General features: G+C 40.3%; 1 protein-coding gene across 22 annotated transcripts in view; it reads left to right on the top strand.

Annotated features, from left to right (window-relative positions):
* Positions 1 to 20,875, top strand: part of LOC124882776 (neuronal cell adhesion molecule-like) — a 114,784-nt gene that overhangs the window by 34,714 nt on the left and 59,195 nt on the right. For 20 of the 22 annotated variants that reach the window (XM_047389479.1, XM_047389488.1, XM_047389496.1 and 17 more), the window contains exon 2: positions 17,594 to 17,671. The exons of 1 other annotated variant lie outside the window; for it this stretch is intronic. The gene's annotated coding sequence lies outside the window, so the exon portion shown is untranslated. Of the gene's footprint in view, positions 1 to 11,852; positions 11,978 to 17,593; positions 17,672 to 20,875 lie in introns of those variants that run through there. One more of the 22 variants, XM_047389339.1, reaches the window with a different exon arrangement.

The following is a 20,875-nucleotide window of genomic DNA, read 5'->3' as shown; positions in this document are numbered from 1 at the left end:
TTCCGAATGACATGCAGAATTTGCTTTCATCCAAAAAAAGTACTTTGGACCACTGAGCAACAGTCCAGTGCTGCTTCTCTGTAGCCCAGGTCAGGCGCTTCTTCCGCTGTTTCTGGTTCAAAAGTGGCTTGACCTGGGGAATGGGGCACCTGTAGCCCATTTCCTGCACACGCCTGTGCACGGTGGCTCTGGATGTTTCTACTCCAGACTCAGTCCACTGCTTCCGCAGGTCCCCCAAGGTCTGGAATCGGCCCTTCTCCACAATCTTCCTTAGGGTCCGGTCACCTCTTCTCGTTGTGCAGCGTTTTCTGCCACACTTTTTCCTTCCCACAGACTTCCCACTGAAGTGCCTTGATACAGCACTCTGGGAACAGCCTATTCGTTCAGAAATTTCTTTCTGTGTCTTACCCTCTTGCTTGAGGGTGTCAATAGTGGCCTTCTGGACAGCAGCCAGGTCGGCAGTCTTACCCATGATTGGGGTTTTGAGTGATGAACCAGGCTGGGAGTTTTAAAGGCCTCAGGAATCTTTTGCAGGTGTTTAGAGTTAACTCGTTGATTCAGATGATTAGGTTCATAGCTCGTTTAGAGACCCTTTTAATGATATGCTAATTTTGTGAGATAGGAATTTTGGGTTTTCATGAGCTGTATGCCATAATCATCCGTATTAAGACAATAAAAGACCTGAAATATTTCAGTTAGTGTGCAATGAATCTAAAATATATGAATGTTAAATATTCATCATGACATTATGGAAAATAATGAACTTTATCACAATATGCTAATATTTTGAGAAGGACCTGTAGATGGTGAAATCGGGAAAATGGTTCTCACTGTGATGCCAAGACAGGAACACACACACACACACACACACACACAAACAAACAGAAGATTCTTATGTGTCGGTGCTCTTAAGCCACACAGACATACAGCTTCCCATTTATAATATCTCTCAAAACTGAAAACTGTCTCAACACTGTAGATATGATATTTCGATACAATTTAAAGTAGTCAGTGTACAGATTGTATAACATTGTAAATTTGCTGTCCCCTCAAAATAACTCAACACACAGCCATTAATGTCTTAACTGTTGGCAACAAAGGTGACTACACCCTAAGTGAAAATGTCCAAATTGTGCCCTAAGTGTTAATATTTTGTGTGGCCGGTGGGCAAAGGAGAGATGAAAAAAAAAACTGCCTTAACTCTCCTAGGCATGGAGTTCACTAGAGCTTCACAGGTTGCAACTGGAATCCTTTTTCTTTCCTCTATGACATTATCAAGGAGCTGATGGACGTTAGAGACCTTACGCTACTCCTTGGTTTGAGTATGCCCCACAGGGTCAATAGGGTCCTCAGTTTCTTTAGCAATGCAGTGTTCATCTTGGAGATGTGTTTGAGATCTTTATCATTTTTGAATACTGCCCTGCTTCAGTATGCCACTGTTCACGTTGGCATTCATGGTTTCCTTAATGAACTGAAGCTCCCCACAGCCAGCGGCACTGATGCAGCCCCAAACCATGACCCTCTCACCACCTTACTTGACTGTGAACAGACACACTTGTCTTGGCCAACATCCTGAAACTGCAGCTCAGTTTCAGGATGTTGGCAATCTTTCTTTGACCTAGGCCATCTTTATGTAGAGCAGCAATTCTTTTTTTCAGATCCTCAGAGAGCTCTTTGCCATGAGGTACCATGTTGAACTTCCAGTGACCAGTATGAGAGAGTGTGGAAGCAACAACACCAAGTTTAACACACCTGCTTCCCATTCAAACCTGAGACCTTGTAACACTAACGAGTCACATGACGCCAGGGAGGAAAAAATTGTTAATTGGGCATATATACAGCATCATACACATACACATCTGGTCAGCATCTTTACTTCTTCACTGTCCTTTTAATTTCATTTGCTTTTTCCCTTATCTCTATATTTCTGATTTATCAGACTCCCTGCATTTACTCCCATCACCTGCAGTTACATAATGTGTGCGCCTGTTTGTGTACATGCTCGTGCATGTTTGTACACACACAGTCTGCTATGGACAGACTGATCTCTCCTTTACCACAGAACACCGTAACACTCCCTCCCCGCCACCTGCAGCTTGGATCAGAGTTGTTTATTTTTAGCAATATGCGCATTAACAGAGTGCGGAAGTTATCCATTTTTCTCTTTTGCATTTTCTGTTGTGTCATTCATCACTGTAGGGATTTCCTTTTGAAAAGGAAGGCAGGAAGCAAAGGATGACACCTTTTTTGGACAGTTTTGTTTGGACTGGCTAAGAAGGTGTTCTTTTCTGCTTTGTGCTCACCAAAAAACAGTCCAAGTATTTGCTGCAAGGCAGATTGTTTGAGGTTTTTAAGCCTGTCTTCCTCTTCTTTGCCATCTGTTTCTTATTTGTATAGGTGTGTACTTGTGCAAAGCTTTTTTAAGAGTTTAGAAACTATTTTTTGCTTACCTTTCTGTGCCCATTCACTGGAGGCTACCAATGCAATATGAAGTCAGAAGGCCTATGCACTCAATGGAATAGATACATGTAAATCCTAAGGTAAATGTTTGCTTTTTTCATATCCTGTTTGACGTTAGGAATTCCTGTTCTTACTATGAGCCATTGATTTTATTGTACATCAAACATGTTTGCATCGAATATTTAACATATTTTCAATATATATTTACATCTTTAATCTGCTAATGAAACATCTGTCTTCTACAAAGTATTTGTGTACAGTGCCTTGGAAAGACCTTCTGAACTTCTTCACAAGAACAGCACAAAGTAGCACACAACTGTGTAGTGGAAGGAACAATTCTTTGCAAGTTTAAAATCTGAAAAGTGTGGGGTGCATTTGTATTTGTTAAAGAACATTGATGAATAAAGGTGAAATTATCATGCTGTGGGGATGCTTGTCTTCAGCAGGGACAGAGAAGCTGGTCAGAGTTAATGGGAAGCTGGATGAAGCAAAATTAAGGACCATCCCTGAACAGAAAATAATAGAGGCTGCAAAGGATTTGAGACTGTGATGCAGGTTCAGGTCATTGACTCCAGACATGAGTCAACATGACACAGTGTAACATTGTAACATGACACATTGTAAAGTACACAGTAGGGATAAGACTGCTTTTTCAAAGCCACATATGTTCACCATTTGTTTGGAAACAAAACAGCCTATTTAGTCACAAAGTTCCATGTTTGGATACACAACTGTAACTTGAACCTTTCTATTATTAGAAATTACATGATGGTACCTTTGTTATGGAAGGTGTGCCAAAACATCTTTACAGCAATCTTACAAACCTACTGCACTGTCTGATCAGACCCTCTGAGTCATGTGATGCCACAGGTAGTCCTGACCTTAAAGCAGGAAAAGTGAGGGAAACAGGTGAGAAACTGAAAGAGAATTATACACTAATTTGTGCTGTTCTATCTTACTAAAATATGTTGAAGTTTGTGGTTGTATCATGTCAACAAGTGAAAGAGTTTAAAAAGTATGAATATTGTTTTAGGGGGCTGTGACCCTGCTCAGTTGTTCTGTATGTGCTGGCTTGAGGAGGCAGGTGGTCTGGGAGTACGAATCACAGCATGGGTAAAGCTGATGAAGATTAGAAGAAGCGTAGAAGAAATATCTCATTGCCCTCCTGGTGCCACAAATGTGCACATCAAAGATAGCTTTTGGTGACACCAAGCTGCTTTAGCTGGTTATCTAATGAAACTAATGAGAACTAATGAAATTTAAATCACAAACACGCCTCAGCAGCAAGTTCTGCTCTTCCGGTAGTTGCTTGTAAACTAAAGACTTAATGCTGTAGAGCTGTGTAAAATGAAACTACCATTCACCCACCCAGCTCTAGCTGTTGTGTTAAGCATCAGCGGGCTGGGTTGTTTTGCTTATGGCCATAGCTATTCCCGCAGTAATGAACAGCCTGGATGGCGCGCTCCATGCAGCATCGATCGTGCTCTCTCACACAGACAGCTGATGGAAATTGGTCCTTGTGGGGAGGCATAGGCGGCGCACACATGCCTATGCCGTCTGTTGATGCATATGGACACAGGGATCAGAGCAAATACACATACAGCGAGAATGAAAATGTGAAGACAGTGTGTGTTTATTATCACCCGGGGATGCTCGATGCTCACTGGGCTGGAGATGATATTCTTATGGGTGACAGTATGGGCCATATAAGAGGAAGAAACCTGCTCAGTTGAGCACTCCCTCCTCTTGCTGAGCAGTAGTCCTGGAACTCTTCCACATCCCCTCATGTCCTCAGCTGGTATTCTCTGCAGTTGGATGCAAGCCCCTTCCAGACACTGTGTCAAAGCAGGCAACAATGCTTCCTCTTCTGCTTCATTAGCACACAAATGCTTGCCAATTTGCTGTATACGTTCTGTCATTTTCTGGCAAGCCACTCAGAGTCATTGGCTAGTTAGCAATACATATGAGGACCTGGACTTTCATAAAATGATGCATAAGAAGCAAAATAACAATACATCAAAATCTCCTGGCCTCATAATTAGACTAGTCAAGAAGGAAAAAGCTGTTTATCTTGAATGAAATAACTCACAGCGGAAATATCTGCATAATATCTGAACATCCTCAGGGAGGTTCTGCAGCACATAAAATAAGAATAGAGTCTGTACAAAAACACATAAAAACAAAAAAACACATAAAGAAAAAGTTCTGGGAATTGGGTATATAAACTAAAAAGAATTGCCAGTGGTAAAAACTTTGTGATTGCCTATTTAGAAAAAAGCATTATATTTTTATTTCTTAGCAGTAAAAATATTGATGTCCACAGGGTGGAAAAGATTTTAGAAACGAATATTACATTTGTTATAGTTATAGATCTGCTTTTCTTGTGCATTAAAGTGGGACCATAAACATCAAAAATCATAAAAATTTAAATATAGAACTAAAACATCAAAAAAGGTTTAATCATCACAGCATGCAGATCTGCAGAAATGCACGTAGATAACCTATGATCAGTGAATGCACCATATATAAGAGAAGAGCTACTATGTCACAATGACAACACTTTTTGATTTGAATACTGTTGCTAAGTGAAGAACATTTTAAGCTAGCTATTTCCATTATCAGTGGGGTGTCATTAGACAAATTTAGGTGAGGCATGATAGATCTGAGAAGCTAACTAAAAATAATATTTTGTACAACAATTTCTTTCACTCTGCAAGAGAGAGACTGTCTTTAGCAGATAACAGGAAGGCTGAACAGAGTACAACAAAGTTGCTTCACCTCATCCTTTTGAGATTTTAACCACTTTCTGTTATGTTGTGTGCTTGATTTGAAAATAATGGGAACATTATGTTAATCTCAGATTGAAAGTAAGGATATACTGTTCAGCCCAAAATTATTCATGCCCCTGGCAGATATCAGTTTAAAGTAGTAGTTTTAATTTTAACATAGTATTTCTTTAATCCATCTTCTAATGAAAAAAGTTCAGGTAGTTATTGTCTTTGAGTTTTTGTTTTACCTAGTTAAGTAAAGGTTAAATTAATACAATAAAAATTATAGAAAGTATCTGTACACTCTACGTGATCTTTTGTGTATTTTGTGTATTTGAAATAACTTAAAAATGATTTTACTTCAAATACAGAATGATGATTTAGAAACATGTTTTGCTCCAGTTTTTTCTTGGTATAAAAAACACTGAGCTTTTTCCAGTTAAGGAATACAAAGTTAATTGAAAGTAAGCACATATCTGGGAGAATAAAATGGTTTTAAGCCTGTTTTTGTTGCAGCCACTTAATAAAACTTATCCCTCATAAATTGTTTTTTGTAAGTGGATGGTTACAAAAAACAGGATTCATATAAAACCTACAGATGGAAAACACTGTTTTAAAATTAAACACCTTTCTACTTTATTATTTTGCTTTACAAAGACCATGCAAGGTGTAAATACATAGGTGGAAAAGAAAAGTACTTGCCACCCCTCTGACTTTCTGCTGTTGGAAGTTTTGTGTGTTTTGGGTTGTGTCTGTGAGGCTCTTGAGTAAAAAGGAAATACGATATGTACTGGTCCTTAACCTCGGGGATGGTCTGCTGCCTGTGTGTGGTAAATCTCTTCTATACCACACTTGCCTTGTGTTTTATTATACTGCTCTCTCTGTGGCACTCTCTCTCTTCGCCTGTCTTGTGTTTGTCCATGTTAACACTTCAGTCCTGTCACTGAGCCTCATGGCACCATGGAAACCAGTAACACCACTCTCCACCAACAGTGTGTCACTGTGTATAGGTGTGTGTGTGCAGATGGGGCGGCACCAGGGTTTTGTTTTGTTTCAAAAAGCTGAGGAGAGGTCACGGCCGTCTCTCTGGGGCTCTTGGTGTAATTCGTGTAAATTCTCTAAATAACCCAACCTTTGTTTTCAGCTCGGTCCTTTGATTGATGGGCTCAATGCAAAGTTTATATTTGTTTTTTCATTTATCTGCAGTGCTGGTCAGAGGTTTACATACACTTTTTGGCTTTTAAGGATTCATTTTAACTGATGTTTTTAAAGGTGGAGCTATTATACAACAAACAGCTACAGTTTTAAAACAGGAATTAGGTGCACACATATGAATGTGTTCTGGATTTTATTTAATCCAGATGGGTTTATAATTAAACAAACAGGCTCAAATATATAGATACAACCCTACTATTTTGCAATGAAGCCATATAAATTTTATAGGCATCCACAAGATGCTGAAATAAGTCTGGCTGGATATTTAACCTCTAATGTTATTAGAAATGGAAGGTGTATTGGCAAGGACTGAGCTTTTAATCATAGTTCATCAATATTTAATAGGATTGAGGTCAAAACATTGGTAGGGAGGCATTCAGGACACCTGTAAGCCTTCAAAAACCATTTTTAATATGTCTTTGGGATCACTGTCCTGTTGAAACATCAAACTGTCAAGGTGTCAAGCATTTGACCTAAACTGTGATCTTCAGAAGAAAGAAAAGTAGTTATAATTTTCAGAAACAAGTCAGGAACCACATAGACTCAAGCTCATAAACAGGAAACTGCTGGAACACCACAGGGCAGCACAACTCTACAGGGAAGCGAGTTTATCATCAAAATGGACTAAGAGGATGCTGAGAAAAAAAGAACCAGCTTTAAAACCTAAGAGCACTGAAATCACTGTAAAGCACGGTGATGTTAGCGTCATGTTGTGTTTTTTTTTTTTGCTGTCTGGCTTACTGGTGCATTAGACAAAGTGGGTGGAAAAATGAAGAAGAATGACTACCTTCAAATCATTCAACCTCATATCAGGATAATCATCTAACATTAAGCTTTTGAAATGACCTCGTCCTCAACCTGCAGAAAAATCGCATACATTGTTTACAAACTGGTTTCCTGACATGAAACCAGTTTTAATTAACCAGAAAAATAGTCAAATATCCAGTCAGAATTATGCCAGGAACTTGCTCATAGCCAGAGAAAAATTAGTTGTTTGTTGCATGTTGATTATATAATGAAAAGAATTGTTCAAATGCATATTTAAAGGCCCAGAATTACTACAACAATCCTGCCCATGATGCGTGTATGTAAACGTCTGGCCAGACCTGTACATGTCACTCTTTATCACCTCAGCACTGCTAGCCTCCCTTCCCATTAGGTTGTAATGAGTTGATCCAGAGTTAACAAGACTTAAATTGATACAGACATGGATGAGGACAATGAAAAGCAATTGCCTGAGGACAGTGCTTTCTATTCCTATCATGTTATTGTCATGCTTTATTAGTTCATCCAGGAGAACATCTAAATGTTTGTCTCCTCGACGTGACATGAAAACATAACAGAGCACCTTATTGTATGATGGGCTCAAACAGACAATTGTTGAGGATTACTAGTGGAAGCGAACATTAGATAACTAAATCAACCACACTTCTCTTTTCATTCTGTTGCACAGGGGAGTGAAGTGGTTCACAAGTGTCCTTCCACCCCACCTTGATAGCCTTGTGAACCCAGAACCCTAGCCAATCATATTTCATTCCCATTCACATTTCTGAAAAGAAAATTCAAAAGCCAGCCCTCACCATGGACACCCACATACACATGCACAAACATTAACTCTAGTTAGGGCTGCATAGTTTTACTGCAGCGTGAACTTTGCTCTGACAAAAGTTGCCATTGAAATATTGTTAATCTATTGGTGTCATGACAAAGAGCAGGGAGGGCTGCGCTCCTATCACAGTGTGTTGTCTATAGGAGCAATGGGCTGACGGGGATCGCCCAGTGTCTCTGCTCTACAGAGTCAGTGTGCAGAAATAATGCCCATTAGACTTGGTCAATCACGCCCCTCGCTCAGAGAAATATGGCCCTTTCTCCCATTTCATACAATAATCCATGCACTTCGGTACTATCCATCATCTCTCTGAAAGGTGTCTGCTCCCATGAATGTTTTTATTAGCATTTTGTAAACTGATGTCATTTCATGTGGTGATGTTGGAGCTGAGAAACATGCAACTCAGATTTACATCCTGAGTTGTTTACATATAAGACTATAGGCTGTTCATTAGGAAATTAAGTGGTTTCATTTAAGTAAAACCACAGTTTAGGCAAGTGTTGAAAATGTGTAGACTGCTAGTAGGTGGAAATGATATGCATGCAGTGCAACAATAAGTATCTTGTGGGGCCCAGTTATATTTGGATATCTTGCATTTTTAAATTCCCCTCTTTGAACCGCCGCCCTAACATGATGGAGGGCTTTGAGTGCTCGAATGATCCTACAGGCTATGTTGTCCGGGGCTTAAATGCCACTGGTAGGGTCAAATATCCAGTCAGAATTATGCCAGGAACTTGCTCCTAGCCAGAGAAAAATTTGTTGTTTGTTGCATGTTGTTTATATAATGAAAAATATATACAGGGCCTGTTTCCATGGCAAACAGGCCCTGGGTGACGGGTCAGACAAAGAGCGGTTCAGACGCCTTCATGAGGACCATTAGAACGACGCACGTGATGTCGCCTGGTACGGTGGAGCCAGGGTCCCACCCTGGAGCCAGGCCTGTGGTCGGGACTTCTACATTGAACTCCATGTTCAAGCATAACGGTGTTCATCAGAGCACTTGGCACAGGACACCCTAGGCAGGAGGTGATAATCGACTTTGTAGTCGTGTCTTCGGACCTTCGGCCACATGTCTTGGACACTCAGGTGAAAAGAGGGGCTGTGCTGTCCACTGATCACCATCTGGTGGTGAGTTGAATCTGCTGGAAGAGGAGGAAGTCGGACAGACTTGGCAGGCCCAAGTGTATAGTGAGGGTCTACTAGGACTGTAATCCCAAAACCCGGTGGTTGACACTGGCAATAAGAGATACTGTCAAGCTGAAGAAGGAGTCCTATCGGCTGTGGTTGGCTTGTGGGATTCCTGAGGTGGCTGACTGGTACCATGAGGCCAAGCGAGCCACGGCCGCTGTGGTAGAGGCAAAAACTCGGGCTTGGGAGGAGTTTGGTGAGGCCAGCGTCAATCAGAGATTTGTGGGCGATTTCCAACCTCTAGGTTTGTAAAATGCTCTCCTGTTGATACTAATTTTGGTAGACTCCAAATTCTCTTTAGCTGTTTTAGCAATACCCGTTAGTGCAGACAGGGTTGGACGTGAGCTTTTCATTTTGCCCTTAAAACTGGTATTACAGGAAAAGACAATATCTCCAAATAACTGTCAAATACCGAAAATAGAAGTCCTCTTGTAAAAAGGGGCAGAAACAATCCCTCTCTGCACTATTTAGAAAAAAAGAAATACCTCTATGTGGCATGCATACAGTTTTGCTCATAAAATGCTATAATTAGCCTTGCTTTCAGCAGTCATTAATAATTAATAACAATCTAAAAACAGATGACGTCACACAGCAAAAGCCTTGTGAAGATGCTGGCTGAAGCTGGTAAGAAAGTGTCATTGTCCACATACTGGGGACTAAAGGTCAGTCAGCGAGGAAGATGCCATTACACCAAAATAAATATAAAAAGCCAGATTGCTAATGCAACCACTGACAAAGATTTCTGAAAACATGCCCTGTGGTCTTGTTAAACTAAAATTGAAATATTTGGCAAAAAAGACCATTGTTATATTTGGAAGAAAAAAGGGGGATATTGCAGGGTTGACAACACCATCACTACTGCAGAGCGAGCATCATGTTTTGTGTTTTTTTTTGCTGCAAGACAGACAACTGCACTTCCTCAAAAAGATATGGAGACTGTGGAGTTGATGTGGAGATAATAAAGCTAGGAAGCTAAAGCTTGGGCACGACTGAACCATAAGGACACTGCTAAGTTAGGCTTAAAAGACACTATACAACAAATACACAGAGGAACACCAAGATGGCCACAAAACATGAATCACAAAACAGGACAAACATTTACAAAAGCTAAATTATATCACAAATGTACATTACAGAGATACCGAACCCTCTGTCTTCACTGCCAAGTGGTGATCCTAACTAAACAAAAATAGGAAAGGTTTAGTCTGATTTCACTGAACAAGAGAGAAAAATAGATGTGTCCTTTTATACAGAGTATATAAATATCTGTACCTTATTGTTAGTGGTCCATTGATTCCAAACCCTGCAGTTCCTGCTCTTTGCTAGAGTAACAACATCAATGTAAGGGTTTTGTGACATGGTTTATTGGGTTGAATAGATTTTTAAAAACTGCTGCTGCGACACAAGAGTTCTTTCAGTTTATAAAATTTTCTCCCTCTTTTCTTTTTTCTGTGACTCAGTGGATTGTTTAAACACTTTCAAATCTAGGACCAGCCGTAGGTGTGACACATTAGTTTGATGTTTAATGTTGTTTTTTGTCATTATGAGGTTTGTTTTTCTAGGCTGTAGGTTGTTACTTCAGGTGTGAAATAAATGCAGGATTTTCCACTGCGAAGAAAAGAACAAACATATGATACTTATTTACTTAAAAAATCTTAACTTGTACATGTCATGAGTAAAAGTACTGCATATTGTTACAACTGGTCAAAAGATGTGGTGCAAAGTGCATTTAGGACAAAGGGGACTAAGTGATTGTTCAGTGGGATGGACATTGCTCTTTGATGCAGATAATGTTACATTTTCTGTGCTTTTGTCATGACAGGAGTGTTATTTAAGGCTGGGTGCAGAGAAAAGCCATTCTCTCAAACCATTGTTGCCCTCTGCAACCATAGCTAACAGACGTCAAAAGACTTTTCACATCCATTCTCTTAAAATGGGCCACAATAATGATGGTGAGGAGTTGGCAATAAATAAGCTTCCCCTCACTGAGTCAACTAGAGTAGATTGCATGGGGACATCTGTCGGGTGTAGGTGAGCACTCTGTGGCTTCTAACTGTATTGTAAAAGGAAGTCTTTAGGATGAGCCTTGAGGCTTTTTATTCCTTTTTGTATTTAAGTTGCTGCTCCATTTCTCCTCTACCTCCACCCTCTATTGAATGTTGAGGAAGCTCCATTGATTCGAGCACAATCAGCACAGCTGACAGTTATTTTCTTTTACACTATGCGCCGTTTGACTTAACATGAAATTACAGTGTCATGTTGTCTTTAATGTTCTGCCAAATTCATATAGCCCAATGTTACGCTCTGCCTTCTCCTTGTTCTGCCTGACATTTGTTTCTGATCCAAAACAAATAACTTTCTGTAAAAAGTCTGAAGCTCCTGCACGAACACGTCTCCAAACCTAACCTGGTAACTTTGTGGATTTGGGTAGCTGTTCATGCAATAGCAGGAAATGTTTAACCCCTTTTGTGGATAGACAAAAGGTTGTTTTAATCCCAGCATGAGAGGGGAGGGGTGGGTTTGTAGCTGGGGGGAGAGGGAATAGGAGGGCTGGTGGGTGTGTTAGTAAAGGCTGATTTTGCAAGGGGAAACAGCTCCTCTCGCCACTGTCACTCAGTCACAGCAGATACATCCAGGAATACACAGCCGCAGGGATTATGACCGCCGAACTCCGCTCTCATGCAGCAAATGCACAGGCTGACAGGATCTGCCCAAACTGATATATACAGAGATAGAGGTGAGGCATCCTACGTGTAATTCAAAGGTCAAGTAGTAACTTTAACTATTGTAAAAAGTACAAGTGTTGATGCTCTTCAGGTATCTGCGGGTGATGTACAAAAGTAGCTTCTTGTTGTATAAAATAGTGAGACAATAATTACGTAATACTCACTGATGTTAGAGTCAAAACTATTACTTATGACTATATACAGTGTTGATATCAAAAAAGATACTAACAGGACATAGGTCCCAATCTAAAGGATGATTATTATAAATTAAACCTGTTATTTCAATGACTAAGCTTCTCAACTGAAATATTAAAAGCATTTACAGTTAAAGCTGATTTTCTTGATAATTTCTAGATGAAAAAAAGATGAAGGGGAAGATGAGCCAGTGAGGATATCTGTCTTTATTAAGCTGTTGATTTTCATTATTCTCCTCTCATTGTAAATCTAATGCCAAAGAGAAAACCTCCCTTTCTCTACAAGCCGGGTCTTCTGCAGTAAAGTGTTCCGATTCTAATTATTTAACTCATTTCTGGCATTAATGATGCTTCTTCTGTGACCACGCTTTACCTCTCATTAGCCAAGACTCTAAATTTCAACACACAGCCTGCTTATGGCTGGTGTTGAGCCCCCTTTACTTCACTGACATGCACTCAAACTACACACACACATAATAACACACACACACACACACTCTTGTTTTGCTATATGTAGAGAGGACCATGTGTTGACTCCCATTGACTTCCATTGATTTTCAGTCATTTTCAACCCTTTCTATGCCCTAACCCTGACAATAACCCTAAAACTAACTATTACCAGTGCATGCCTAACCCTAACCTTAACCTAAAGTCAATTCATACCTTAGTCCTAAACCTAATCGTTAGCAAAAGAGGTCGTGAGGACCAGCAAAATGTCCTCACTTTGGTACAAATGGTCCTCAATTTGATGGTGAAATCGGGAAAATGGTTCTCACTGTGATGCCAAGACAGGAACACACACACACACACACACACACACACACACACACACACATATCTGAAGTCATGTTTGATCAATTTGTTGACATTAGATATGGGCTGATTACTGATGTGAGCATAGCCAGGTTTTAAAATGCTTTGATTTCAAAGCCTCTTAAACCTTCCATCCTTTTAAAAAGACGTCAGAGAAAGGGTCAGGGTGACCATACTTTTCTCCAGCTATACTGTACACTGTAGAGCCTGGAGCAATAAAGGACCACACTCTGTTATACCTTCAAACCATGGTATCTTCACAAAAGTGAAATTATTTTATTATCTACAACAGAAAAATATATAAAACACTTTACTAGGTTTGAAGAGCGTGTAAAGAGTTAAAAAAATCTAAGCACATTCCCAGTGCTTTGATGCCAGTTTAGATGGTATCTTGTTAGTAAAATTGCATTACCTTCAGTCAGGGTGCTGGTTATTTTTCTCAGAGAAGAAGCAAATTTACCTGGAGCCCGGTTAATCATCTTTGCTTAAATGTTCTACTTCCCTGTAACCTAATTAACATCAAAGGGAACAAATTTTTTGTGCTATTTATCCACTTACAGATTTCTTTGTTTTTTTGTTTTTTTCCACACTTAAATGTTTCATATCATCAGACAAATTTTATTACCATTCAAAAATTACTTTTGTCTTTCATTTGTTCTTGGTTTTCTTCAGATTGTGGCATGGTGTGTTTGATTGTTTAGCCTACTTCCTGTTGTCAGACAGGTTTGTTAAGGTGATTTCTTGATCCTAGGGGCGTGGTAGTAGTAATCAGGCCTGGGTGTGGTTGGGGAAATTGAACCAGCAGATGGCAGCACAATAAGCTGTAGAAAAAAAAACAAAAAAACAAAAACACATTCAAACCTAAGCTAATGTATTTGTGAAGCGTTTGTGAAATACCTTTCTTGTTCGTTTGGATAAAGATTTACTTAACTGGTACCAGTCAGTTGTGCTCACTATGGTTAGCTTCCAGCTTGACAAGTTTGTGATTCTGTGATTGCTGAAGCAACATTGAAAAATACATAAATATTGAAAATGAGATACTAAAACCAAAGTTTTCTGGTTGAGAGATGATAAATGATCCACAGAGGTTAGACGAGCAGCAGTATCCGGCACCAAAACATCAGTTTGGGTTCATCTTGCTTTTAATTGGACTAAAATCTGGTTTTGCTCTCAGTCTGTTCAACAGCCTGTTAACTCTGGCTTTACTCACTTCATGAGAGTGTTCCCACAGGTATTGAGGACACTGTGTCTCTTGCTCTTTGGTATTCTTACTCACTTGCCACTGTCAGCATACGGTCTGGCTATTTTCAGTCCCACTACCACGTCCCTTTCTTCTTATCTCCATGGCAACAGATCTGGACTGAACTCTGCACGGCTCTGTGGGGTTCGAGGGCAGAGGTGGGGCAGTGGGACAGCGGGCCTGACGTCGTGGGGCGAGGCGGCTTTTGATGGGATCAGGATTTGGATCATTTCAAAAGGATCTGGAAAGGTCATTTTGTTGCTGTGTCTTACTTAGAGTTATAAGCGGGTTCAGTAGAAGAATACTGAGGTGCATGTTTGTACTACTGCTTGCGAAGTCAGCAGTGGTGTCAGCAATAATACAAGGTGATATTTGAAGAGAAAAGCATCTATGTCAGTATTTTTTAAATCTGGGTCAGAAACCTCTTAAATCCAGGGCTATGAGAACATCCTTTTTCATTTTCGTTTTTTCCCCTATGTTTTTGCAAGTAGAAATTTATTGACTACCCCTAAGTTCTTTAAGTCAGGGAATTGCACAACTGGTTGAAGTAAATAATGTAGGGTTTTGGGAAGGAGAAGAAAGATAATAAGTTTAATAAGCAGAGAGTTGACGAAAAGGAAACCTGCAACTGACAAAAGCATCACTCTGACCGCCAAGAAAACAGTGTTTATATTTACCCATGTGGATTTCTCTCAGTTGGGTCTCCTGACTCTTATTTTGACTGGCAGACTGAAGTCGATAAGCCTTTTGCTAGAAGTAAATTGGATTGGCTTCTTCAATCATTTTGCCTGTCATTCCCTTGGAGCGTGTTTGCTTTCACCATCAAACGCTTTAAAAAAAAGTTGCAAGTGGGCAATAAAAAACTAACGTCACAGCAAAAGAGTTCTTACAGATGGTTTTGAATGAAACTGTTTTCTGAATTGCTTTCACAACTACTTTTCTCGAGAGATTCAAAATTTGGTGTGTTCGATAGGTCAAGGCAAATCTCTCACAGCTGACTGTGCAGGAAGATGGAAAAAGGTGAAGAGAAAAGATAGATAAAAGCATGATACTGTAGGTGAGACGTGACAGAAGGAGATAACTGGATGTTTAAATCCTTTGTGCCAACTTGCTTAAAATGTACAGTGCCTTCCAAAAGTACTCATACTCATGGAACTTATGAACAGTTTGACAACCAAGACCAATCAAAAACTTGTATATTACCACAACAATGTACTGTTTGTGGAATTTTTGTGATTGACCAACTCAACTCAAAGTTGAGCATAATTAAAAGATAGAAGAAAAAGGATTTAGAGTTTTAAATGTTTTCACAAAAAAGACAGTTTGTACTTGGCCGTCTTTGCATTAATACCCCTAAATAAAATCCACCACAACTGTTCAGTTAATCATTCTAAAATGGAGTTTAGCAAAACTGGAAACCTACACGAGACATGGACGCCCACCCAAACTGACAGGCAGGGAAAGGAGAATATATATTGGAGTAGCAGCCAAGAGCCCCACAATAACTCTAGGGGAGCTGCAGAGATCCAAAGCTCAGGTGGGAGAAACTACAACTATTAGTCATGCACTCCGCAAATCTGGCCTTTTTGGAAGAATGGAATGATGAAAGTTATATGTGCAAATAAAACCTTTAAGAGGTCCAGTTTAAAGTTTCCCACAAGCCATGTAGCAGACACATCAAAAAATGTGCTCTGGTCAGCCAGACAAGACCAAAATTGAATATGTTGCCCTACAACCAAAACACAATGAGTGGTGGAAAACTAAAGCTGCAAATCTGAACCTGAACACACCATCCACACTGTCAAACATGATGTTGGGATGTTTTTCTTCATCTTCGGAAAGGAAGTTGATCAGAGTTGATGGGAAGATGGTTAGAGCTGAATACAAGACAATTCATAAAGAAAACCTATTAGAGGCTGCAAAGTCTTGAGAATGATTCATCTTCAAGTAGAACAACAACCCTAATCATACACCCATAGCTACAATGGGATGGTTTAACTCAAAGCATACTCATGTGTTAAAATGGTCTAGTCAAAGTCCAGATATAAATTTCATTTAGAAAGTATGCCAAGACATGAATTTTGTCATTCACAAATGTTCATTTTATCTGACTAAGCTTAAGTTATTTTGCAAAGATGAATGGGCAAAAATATAAAATCTCTAAATGAGGAAAGTTGGTAGAGACCTTCAAAAGACTTGAATTTCTTTTGCAATCCACTTCAAATCAAAAATGGTAAAACATATATAATTTAATTTCCACTTTATTGTGTGCCTGTTTGTGTTGATTTGTCCCATAGAATCCCAATGAAATATGCTAAAATGTGTGGTTGTAATGTAGAAAATGTGAAAATATCACATTAAAGGTATGAATACTTTTGCAAAGCACTGTAGGTCCAACATTTTCCACAAAAGCGATAAATATATATATCTTTTTAATTCAAAATTGCCATAAGCTATTTTGCACAATAGCTTATTAATAAATGATAATTAATAGAATTAATATAATTAATAAAAAGCGTGAAAACATCTTTAAAGCCATCTTACAAATGTACCACACTGTCTGAGAACCCTCTATGATCTCCACATGTCCCTACATGTAGCCCTAACCTTAAAGCAGGGAAGGTGATGAGACAAGACAAAGGTGAGAAAATGAAAGAGGGCATCAAGGGAGAAAAGAGGATCAGGTATGGCTGGGTGGTTATACTGAGTGGAATGGGGGTGTTGGGAGGGGAGACAAGAAAATTTAGACAGTAGAGGGGACATGTATTGAAAATGAGAGTCTGAAAAAAAAGGAAAGCACAAGGGGAAAGTCAGTAAAGGATGACAAATAGGTGGAAGAAAGAAGAGATCAGTGATGTTAGAGAACAACAGGGGATACAAGAGGTGGAGATGCGTGCCAGAAGACGGCCTTTTTTTGCCTTTATTGAACACTTTGTGTCTGGGAGTCCAAAATCACACTGGTTTACACAGCTTGGGTGTTTGCTTTCTTTTAACCTACAAATCCTTTCACAGTTGGGTGTGTTTTAAGTGCATTTCTAAAGACCCAACACACCCACAGATGTTTACACGTGTTCTTTAAAAAGGCAGAGCCTTTGATTAGGGGAGATTTCATGTCGGAGCATCCCATGGTGGGACAAAGGGCTGAAGAGACATCCAATGTGAAAAGGATTTTCAGCAGATTGTAATAAAACCAAACACAGAGAAGTGAATCCATTGGGGAAGGAAGTGGATGTACAAAACTTTCTGCTGTGAAATCTTCTAAGAGGGATTGAATTTTCCTTTCTGGTTGCTTTGAAGTCCCCATATTATTAAAAAAAAAATATCGCAATGCTGTAAGCTGAAATAACATTTCTTATTCTCTCGTATTGTCGTTTCACCAGACTGAAAAAAACCCAGAGGAGGAAGGAGCAGACATCAACCCAGAGAAGAAGAGGAGAGTGGATATTTAGGTTATTCTGGTAAGCTGAAAACCTTTTTTTGTAACCTTTTTTTCTTCATCACATTATACCCACCCCTGATATCATCATTTCCTAAAACTGTGTGAACCTCCAGCCTTTTTAAAATCAAACGCTCTCCTTAAAGGCATCTCTAGTCCCGCAGGCTGTAAACACACAGATGTCACTCGGCTGCCACACTGTGTAGCTCTCCCCGGCCTCAATATCTTCATCGGTGATCCTGTAAGCTTATGAAAGATATTAATACGAACACTTTTCTGTGGAGCTTGTGAGTCATCAAATATCTATCCAACCTTTCTCTTTCTCTTTTGAAATTTCCGCCGGGATGCCTGCTTTTTTACTGTAGCTGTGAGGCAAAGGTCACGGCTTGCTTGACTGCCATTTGTCTGCTGGCGGAGAATTTTGGCTGCAAGGATTGGCGTGGGAAACAATGTGTTTCAATGGTCTGACTGTCTTTTTGACGCATTTGTTTCTCAGTGTAACAAACCCTGTCGCCACTCGCCCACTGCTGCGGTAGTGCTGCGGTCAGTGCTTAGAAATCACAAAATACCCCTAAGAGCCTGAACTTTGCCTCGTTCCTTACTCCTATTAGCACATAATGGCCTACAGTGGAGAGTTCAAAATTAGGAAAGGCTTTGGACATTCAGAGGTGGAAAAGGTTTTTGAAGATTTCAGATCACTTGACCTTTTCCACTTTTTGTCTCATTACAGGCACAAACCTCAATGTATCTTATGGGGCTTTTATGTTGTCACATTATTTTCTGATACGTGATCCTAGTTCAGCAATTAATTTATTTTTTTACAAACAATAATTCCGAAAAGTGCTTATGTTGAGCCATCTTTGTTTTTATACTTAATTATTAAAACCCAGTTCAACCATCTGACTTCAGAACTCACCTATTTATTATTTAAAATCAGTGTAAATACAACTTTTCTGTAAAGGTCTCAAAGGTTTCATACATAACATGAGCAGACAAGCAGCATTGTTATGAGCAAGGAAACACACCTCCAAGACTCTCTCCATTTAATCTGACTGAACTTGGGCTATTCTGCAACGAAAAAGGGGAAACAATTTCAGTCCCAAAGCAGTTATACAGATAGCTAATAGACTTGCAGCTGTAATTGCACCAAAATGTGGGTCTACAAGTGGGGCTGAACACAAATGCACTCCACACTATTCAGAGTTCTATTTATGAAAAAACCTGAAAACCATGTATCGTTTTACTTCCACTTAATATTATTTGCTATTTGTGTTTTGGTCTTTCATAATAAAATACATATAAGATTATGGCTGTAACTTGACATAATGTGAATACTTTTGCAAGGCATTGTGTTTAGTTATAAAGTATTTCCCTGAGGTTTCAGATGTTACTGAGAACTGGTTTCAAAGCAACCCTTGATGACCTTTGGCTCTCTCCCTTCTTGTGCTGAGCTGAAAGTGTCTATGATCCGACTCGGACTTGATCTGATACTCTTTGACTGAGGTGATATGGAGTGATGTGTGTCCACCGTCCAGCGGACTGTGAAGGAGGGATTCCACGTCAGCCTCGCAACACACTGTGTCAGGCGGGGAGCTTGCATGCAGACCTCAGAGCTGAGGGACCTTAGATGGCTCGAAGCTAATCTGTCTCTTGTGTTGGTGGTGCAGTTGTTTTATTTATATCGGTAGCGGCTTGCTCCCGACCCATCCATTTACAAGCCTGTTTCAGTGCTCTTCTCTGCCTGTGCTTTCATCTGTGTTGTTCTGTTTGTCTCTGAATTCTTTGCATTTCACCCGTGTCATTGGGCTGTGGCAGCGTGAATGTGTGCTGTGGGCCAGAGAGGCTGAGTCTACAGTTTTCAATGGCCGAGTCACAGAGGACCACACTCAGGAGCGGCACACTGAATTTTGTGGTTTGAAACACAGTGAGGCGTGAAGCATCTATTGTCAACAGCTGCATTCAGGGCCAGGGCCCTCCATTAGAAGGCCGCAGAGGTTTCTGTTTATCTCCAAGCTGCTGTCTTTCAACCAGTTCCTCTCACATGGTCCTTCAGGAGTGTGACTTATCGTTTCAGTTTTTGGATGCCAAATAGGGCTGGCTGGGAAAACAGCCTTTTCTGGGTTCTGGTACAAGTGATGGACTTAAATCAGAATGGTTTCTTTCTACCTTCAACACTCTTATATTTTATTTTAGTAAATTGTGCAAATGTTTTAAATACATTAAAACAATAAATAACAGTTTTTATGCATTATGTTGAGAATGTGAGGTTTGATGCTATTTACAAACCTTAAATGCTATTTGCCAGTGAAAACATAGCTTTAGTTTTTTGAATAGGGGTCCTGTTTAGTTATTATCAGTAGTTCGTACCAGCAGTGGACAGCATTTAGAGTCATAAACCCCTTTTCCATTTCTATGGGCTCTACTTTGGCTTCATTCAACTCAGCTCTATTTCTGACCGTTTCTGTGACCAGAGCTAAATGCCAGTATCAGGTCAGGGAGTCCTGCATTACTATATGCTCCACTGAGTCAAGGGAAACTCGGGTTTGCCTGGCTTTTCTTCAGCATCTTGTAAACTATCTGAACAATATGATGGAAATGTTCAGTTGTTATGAAACTGTAACTGTAAAACACTGATGTACCTTACAAAGAAAAACTGAAATACACCTAATTTCTTTCATTTACATTACTCGTACTCGTCATCTTCCACTTTATCTGGAACCAGGTCGTGGGGGCAGCAGGCAGACTCAGCAGACGTCCCTCTCCACAGACACCCCCTCCAGCTCCTCTGGGGGGAGCCCAAAGCATTCTCAGGCCAGCCGAGAAACATAGTCCCTCCAGCGTGTCCTGGGCCGTCCCCTGGGCCTCCTCCCGGTGGGACGTGCCTGGAACACCTCACGAGGAAGGCGTCCAGGAGGCATCCAGTATAGATGCCCGAGCCACCTAAACCGGCTCCTCTCGATGTGGGGGAGCAGCGGCTCTACTCCGAGCCCCTCCCGGATGGCTGAGCTCCTCACCATATCTCTAAAGGAGTGCCCGGCCACCCTACAGTGGAAGCTAATTTCAGCCGCTTGTATCCGGGATCTTGTTCTTGACCCAAAGTTCATGGCCATAGGGGAGGGTAGGAACGTAGACCGACGGGTAAATCGAGAGCTTCGCTTTTCGGCTCAGCTCTCTCTTCACCACAACGGACCGGCACAGTGCCCCCATTACTGTGGCAGCCACACCG

Source organism: Girardinichthys multiradiatus, chromosome 2, assembly GCF_021462225.1.
Source record: "Girardinichthys multiradiatus isolate DD_20200921_A chromosome 2, DD_fGirMul_XY1, whole genome shotgun sequence".
Taxonomy (NCBI): domain Eukaryota; kingdom Metazoa; phylum Chordata; class Actinopteri; order Cyprinodontiformes; family Goodeidae; genus Girardinichthys; species Girardinichthys multiradiatus.
The sequence above is the reverse complement of the archived record's forward strand: the minus strand, read 5'-3'. Positions and strand labels throughout refer to the sequence as shown.